The sequence below is a fragment of the Pteropus vampyrus genome, unplaced genomic scaffold (assembly GCF_000151845.1).
Source record: "Pteropus vampyrus isolate Shadow unplaced genomic scaffold, Pvam_2.0 Scaffold17, whole genome shotgun sequence".
NCBI lineage: Eukaryota > Metazoa > Chordata > Mammalia > Chiroptera > Pteropodidae > Pteropus > Pteropus vampyrus.
Window position 1 is genome coordinate 11,288,397 of NW_011888798.1, and position 7,478 is coordinate 11,295,874.

Genomic DNA, 7,478 nt, shown 5'->3' on the forward strand with positions numbered 1-7,478 from the left:
GTAATGATGTTAATTATATATTTTAACAACTCTTTATCGTTCACATCAATATGGAAGAGAAAAGATGATAAAGTCAAGGTGATACAATCCGTGACCTTGACTTTGACATGAAATCCATTTCAGATTGGTCTATAGATCTTGGAGAGGGAGCATTTTGGAAGTTAAAGAGGCATATTATTAAAGGGAACTGCTGTGCCTTAGGGGAAACCACTATATTTCCTTGTTCAGAGAATTCTCAAGTTTGGAAGGAGTCAATTTTCAAATTTCAGAGGTATCTGGGTTTAGTATTTCTATCTGCAGGAGAACATGTATTCCCCGTAATCTAGAAAGTGCCATTCACGTGCTTTGATAATTTCCCATTATTCTAATATATCATAAAATTTCTTTACATATTCTGAATATAAAACAGATTACTCGCAATCACTTTTGCCTAAGGCACAAGAGTGCTGAATCTTCAGGCTAAAGTTGAAGAAAAGAGGAGCAAAATCCAGGGTCAGAAATTCAGTTTCTAGTACACGTAAGATGAGATTTGATAGCAGTTTAGGGAACATTCATTCATTGATTCATTCATTGACCCATCTAAGACATAGAGCAGCTACTCTGTGGACCAAAACCCCTCCTCTATTTTGTACTTTCAGTCTAGTAGAGAAAAATTCATTTTACATAGTCTATATATGCTCTTCTGGAGGAATAGAAAAAGTGCGTAGATGTGTCAAAGTACATCAAATCCACAGAGGGAAGAAAGGGCCATGAAGAACAGCCTATATCTTTGTTCGTGTGTACATCTTACACATGTCTGTGTAAATATAGTGTCTTGTCCACCTCTGCTGTTTTTTAACAAGGAGAAAGATGGCTAGAGTAATTAAGTAGAATATAGAATAAAAGACTAAAATAGCTACAGAAATTTGGGCTTCTTTTTTATCAGTTTTTCTTTTCTTATCAAGATTTTTAAAGGGGAAAAATTCTTTAAGAAAAAGCCGCCCAAACATGCACTTCTAGGTAGAGTTCAATTTGCAGCCTTTGGAGAAATCTTGAAGAAAACCAAATCAAGCACTTACATGTGCTACTTTGTTTTAGATTTAACAAGTCTTTCCTCTTGACTGCTCAGGATAAACAATTGGATTACTTGACATGACTCTATACAGAATGGATTAGTTAAATTTGGGCTTGTTCTTCTCTGAAGTCAATGAAATGCATGCACTTCCCCCTGCCAGAATAGTTCAAAGGTTTAATTTGTGGCAAAGAGTTTCCAGAAGCTTACAAATTGTGCTCCTTTTTTTTTCTCCCAGAATAAACAACAAACCTTTTATTGGTAAGAATGCTGACAAAGGGCAGAATAAATTCAGCTGGAGAATATTTGTTTTCATTTTAGAAGTTAACATAATCAAAATGCAAGGAGGAAAAAACTGAAAGTATAAATTTTACATATATGGTCTTAAGACACTGATCTGCCAACCCTTCTGCTTTATTCGGTTCTGTGTCTGTTTCTTTGTGTAGGCCTATCTGTGATATGTTTAATAGGTGTGCTTGCTTCAGTCAGTGAGTATTCTCAGCAGCAAGCTTAGGGTTATATAAGCCAAGTGGCCCACACATATGGACAAACCATTGGAATTACGGTATGTGGGACCTTGATTCAGCAGGCAGAAACAGCCTGGCTACTCTTTAAGGCACCAATTGGAGGGCAGATGACACTGCCTTGACACTTTGAGTTTTCTTCCATTTAAAATTAAAAAAAAAAAACAAACACACACACACACACACACACAAAAACAGACTTTGAAAATAAGTTATTAAACAGATTAACTTTGAGTTTATTATTTACATAAGAACACTATTTTACCAAAAGAAGGATTTCGGAGACTTTGTCATTTATCTCTGAATTCTACATGCCTCTCAGCAGAAGATGCAAATGGAGTTTTTTCATATATTGAGCCTCTCTTGGGTCCATGACAACTTGCTTATATTCCACCGATGGCATGGTTGGGGGAAGGGCAGCAAGTGGATGGTAGGTGGTGTTGGAGTTTGGAGTTACAATCCATGTTGGTGCTGTTACCAAGAAGCCATGAACTTCACCCACATCCCGTGGAGAATCACCATCTCAGGTTAACCAGTGGCCCTTGCTTGGGTGCCTCCTTGGCCTGACTCATCTTTCACATTTTATGTTATTGAGATTGTGCTTGAAACTCACCCATTAATCATCCACATTCCAAGTTGTGTTCTCTGTCTTCCATCTCTGCTCCTCTTTCCCCCTCACTTTTCATTCTGCCCCCTCCTCCCCTTCACTTCTCACTGCTTCTCCTTTCTCATTGCCTCTTTCCCTTGGTCATCTCATCTCTTCTGCAAGTCCAGCTGTCACCTTTGCCCAGATGTCTTCCTGATGTGCACTTGAGCTTCAGTTATACTTCTAAGCTTGAGTTTGACCTTCTTATTAGGCATCTTTACCTGGTAGTTCCAGGGAACTCTAAAGCCAACATGTTTAGGACCAAGCTTGTTTAGAGAGGTAGCAGAGCATGGTGGTCAGGGGTATAGATCCTGGAGCCAGGCTTCCTGGGCCCACCTCCTTCCTGCCTCCTTCACTTACTAGCTGGGTGATGTTGTTGCAAGTTGTTTTAACTTTCTTTGCCTCAGTGTCCTCATCATCAAAATAGATGTAATAATGTTACCTAGCTCAAATAGTTGTGGTGAAAATTAAATGATTTATACAAGTAAAGGGCTTAGAGATGCCTGGTACATAGTAAGTGTGTAAATACGTGTTAGCTGTTTTTGTCATTTTTGTTTTCCTTTATCCGTTGAAATCTCCAGGCTCCTGAACACTTCTCTTTTTAAAGATTGTATATATTTATGATATTAATCTGCCTTCTACTTTTCGGACTTGAACCATAAGACTTTCATTTTTCTCTAACCTTCAGCCATCTATAAATTAAGCTTTTTAGATTTCCTAATTGTTATGTTTCTCATCTCTCTGCCTTTTCCCCTTCATTCCCCATGATTACTGCATTAATTCTTCCTTGGACTCTGGGGAGAGCTTCCTACTTTGTGTTCTATAATTGTTTGGTCCTCACCTCCTGCCTTTGCAGGTCTGTCTTGCATTAAGGCAAGGCTAGTTTCCCTGAAAAATGAGCCTAATCATGCCATCTTCATTTGAAATTACCACCACCACCACCACCGCCACTCTGCCACAAATACTCACTTGCTGGACACTGAATGATAGCGAAATTCCCATATCCCAGTAATAAGGTCCAGTGCAACCTATCTTTTTGACTTATTGCTCCTTTGTTGTTTCTCGAGGGGCTCCATTTTATAGCAAACTGCTCTAATTGCTCTTTCCTAAAATTGTTTAGCTTCCTTTTACCTCTGTGCTTCTGTTCACCTACTCCCCTGTCCTCTCTCTGAACTGTCCCTTACTCTCCCAGTGCTGTCAAAATTCCATCTGTCCTCTGGGATCAACTGGAGTGACAACACCCCTTATGACACCTTCTGAGATCACTGCAGTAAGAAGTGATTGCTCCCCGGAAGAACAAATAGCACCTTGTGTTTATTCCTCTGAGGGACACTTATTTGCTGCAAACCAAAGGTCTGAGTGTTGTGTAATGAGAAAGATTGGGAATTTGGAGTTTGAAGATCTGGGATTTTTATCCAAGGTGTACAAAAGCGAACTTCTGTTTTCTCATTTATAAAATGATAATAAAAATGTAAGTATGTTACAGACTTTTGTGAGACTTGTCCGATGTGCATGTTTTAAAAACTAATGTTTTCTTTTTTTTAAAAAAAAAATTAATTTCATTTAAATCTAATTGCTTTGCAATTTATTTTTAACATCTGTATATTTTCCACAATACCTTATATGACGTTGGCTTTTCAGATTAGTGCTGAGTAGTTATTTGTGACTAAATTTATATGATTCAACTTCTAAAACATTCTTACCATGAGTCCCTTCTTTTCAAAAACCCATCTCTCATTTTAATTGAGACCTATTTAGAGTTGGAAGGTGTTTCAAGGCAGTGAAACATGAGAGAGATAATTAAATTTTTTAATACTTTTGCAACTGCCTTCTTGGGTAAGAATAGCCGTTTAGTAAATTATTTCTTTCCCAAATGAATTACTCGGTCACAAGAAAATATTTAGTGGCCTCATGTAAAATTATCAAAATGACCTAAGAAATCTTTTCTTATTATCATTTAGCATCTATTTAGTTCCCTTGAGACCTTAAAAGGCAAAGAATTAATGAAAATATTTCTTTGCATGGAGAAAACCATCCACGGGGATTGAGTGGGAATCATATGCCTGAAGAAGGTTCAAGAGGTCAGCTGAGGAGGGAACATTCAGAGAACAGATGGATTCAAAGGAGCTGGGAGGCCACCACCTGGCCCAGGTGTCAGGCCTTGGGTTCAGAGTATTGACAATCAAGCGAGGGGGGAACTCTGACTCTTGTTTTGCTTGAGTCAATAAAGTGGAACAGCAAGGATCAGAGTGCAAGAAAGGCAAACACAGAACCCCGGCAAATCCCCACAGATAACACCCAGGGTTATAGAGGCTTCTAATAATCTCCTGATTTTAGATTGGCATCTCACATCCGTTATCTGACTTTATCCTTTTAGCACCCCGCTGGGATAAGGAGGGCAGGGTTCATTACCCTTGTGTTTGACAGAAAGGAGAGAAATGGACAATGGGTCTCAACTTTCCTCTTGTAGATTGAGAAGGTATTTTCAAGCCACACCAGGAAATGGATAACTCTAAAAAGAACCCTCTAGGTTTTGTCTTCAATAGCTATTTACAATTTGGCAAAGTTTCTGGATCCCTCATGCCCTTATTTAGTGGTTTCATTGTGCTTAAACAGCCCTAAAATGCTGTGGGTGCTTCTCTAGGTCGTGTTACCAAAACTCGGGGACCCCAGTCCTTCATTCTTTCTGGCATTCTCTTTCTCCATCTGGCCAAACTGTCGGAGTCCTGGACACCTACCAGCTTTATTTAAATGCTTCATGTAGGTCAGTCATGAGAATGGGAACATTTGTTTTTTTGTTTGTTTGTTTTTGTTTGCTTGTTTTTTAATTGAACTACATTTGATGTATAACATTATATTAGTTTCAAGTATAAAACATGATTCTGTATTTGTATATTTTGTAAAACATCATCACAATAAGTCTAGTTAACATTCATCATCATACGGTACAATTTTTTTTTCTTGTGGTAAGAACTTTTAAGATCTACTCTCTTAGTAACTTTTAAAAATGCAATACAGTATTAACTACAGCCACCACACTATATATTACATCTCCATGACCTATTTATTTTAAAACTGAAAGCTTGTGCCTTTGGCTGCCTTCACCCATTTTGCCCACTTCCTGTCCCTTGCCCCTCACAACCACCAATCCGGTGTTTGTATCTATAGGCTTGATGTTTTTGTTCATTCTTTTTTGTTTAGATTTCACACATAAGTGAGATCATACAGTATTTACCTTTCTCTATCTGACATATGTCATTTAGCATAATGCCTTCAAGGTCCATCCATGTTGTCACAAATGCAAGATTTTACTTTTTTTTTAAATTTAAGGCTAAGTAGTATTCTTTTTATACATTTACACATCTTCTTTATCCTTTTACTCATCAATGGACATTTAAGTGCTTTCCATGTCTTTGCTATTGTGAATAATGCTTCAATGCACGTGGGGGTGCATAAGAATGGGAACATTTGGGACAATGAACTAGACTTAAAAAAACACAGGCAATTTTAAAAAATAATATTAAACATTTAAAAAAATATTTTAAATATTTAAGAAAACACTTAACATGAGTTGGGAAGTCACAAATCCTATATTAAGTTTTTGTTGTGCATTGATTAATGATCTTGCATGCATTTGGGAGTAGTCAGTTTTCCTGGGCAAGGGTTTGAAAATTGTCCAACACATATCAATAAATAAGCTTGCTAGAATCTTGCCCTTCTAGGTCCGAAGGGCAGCTGTTAAGGTAAAAGACAGGAAAGATCATTAGGAGAAAGCAAATAGACTCAAGAGGTCCCTTTCCTCATCCTTTCTCCCCCTACCCTCTTCCAGCGGAGAAAACAGCTCTGAAGTCTGAAGAGGAAATAACAGATTTGAAGTGGAAGCAGGAGATCAAACAGTGAGCTGGAGCAGCAACTGATGGATCCTGCTAGAAGCCAGGGAATCAGAGGAAAGGGTGACTGTCCAGGGGAGTGGTCTGGCAGGGGCACATCCACCTTGGGGCACATGCTCTGGGCTCTGTTGCATAGTGGGAATGGCAGCAAGGTGATTGATTCATGCCAGAGAGGTTGCAGTCAGCTCAAAGAACTCAGGAACAAACTCTGTTTGTTCCTGCAAACAGAGTCCAGAAGTGAGCTGCAGGTAAGAGAGGGCCCAAAGGAGAAGGACCAGTCTCACAGAGGAGCATCTGAATGAAGCAGAAGAGTTCCTATTAGGGATGAGCTGAGCCTCAGTGCTTGACCATGCCAGATAACCTGAGCGGGAGTTAGGGGACCCTAAAGACCAGTCCATGGCTATCATTGGAGTGGTATAGTTTGTTTGCTTTTGCTAGTCTAGACCAGAAGAGAGAGGTCTAGAGAAAAGGCTGGCACTGAAGTAAGAGAGAGCAGGACCAGGCAGTGGACTTGCTCTTCCCCTCTCTCCTGTAGGAGCTTGTGAAGCTCACACTGACCCCAGCCAGGCAGGGCAAGGAGACAAGAGAACATCTTAATGCTGAATGTGACAGCCCTCTAAACCTGAATCCCTGAGGAAACTGGCTTAAGAAAACTCTAGATCGACAAGTTTAAGCGTTTGTTTTTGTTTTTTGCCCTCAGACACGTAGAGAAAGAAAAGCTCCATCTTGGCAGATGTGTCTTTGGAACCATGCAATTCATATAACTTAAAAGACTGATATCTAGAGGCAGACTCAGATGCCTTTCATCTTTATTAAAAATGAGTGCTTAGAAGTTTACATGCAGTTTATGGTAGGTACATTTTAAGAGAAGAACTTTGTGACTGCCTCTTATTCCCAAGTGGAATATGCAATCAAGCCTGCAGACTTTGCCAGTCTACCAGCTCTCTGAGATGGCCCAACCTGAAACTGCCCAGCTGAGCTGCGCTGGCCAGGAATTGACCCTTTGACCATGAAGTGGCTAGTCTCAGAGGGGCACAAGTTTGCTCTTCAGTAGTTCAAAAACAATTGTCCAGCATGTAGTATATGCCTAGCCTTTCCCTTGGTGCTGGTAAACTAAAGGTGGATAATGCATGGTCACAGCACCAGGGAGCAGCTGGCCCACAGCCCAGTGGGGCGATAGCTTTAGATCCATCAGTTATGAAGGAGTATGATAGGAGACTCAAGAGGGTGGGCAGAGGATGGGCCTTTGGAAGACTTTATGGTGGTGCTGATGCCAGCAACATCGACCTGGGGTAGTGGTGGTACTTTTCCCGGGCTGATTAGATTGGAAAGAAAGATGTAGAAAAGATGGGCTAGGGAAGGGAGAG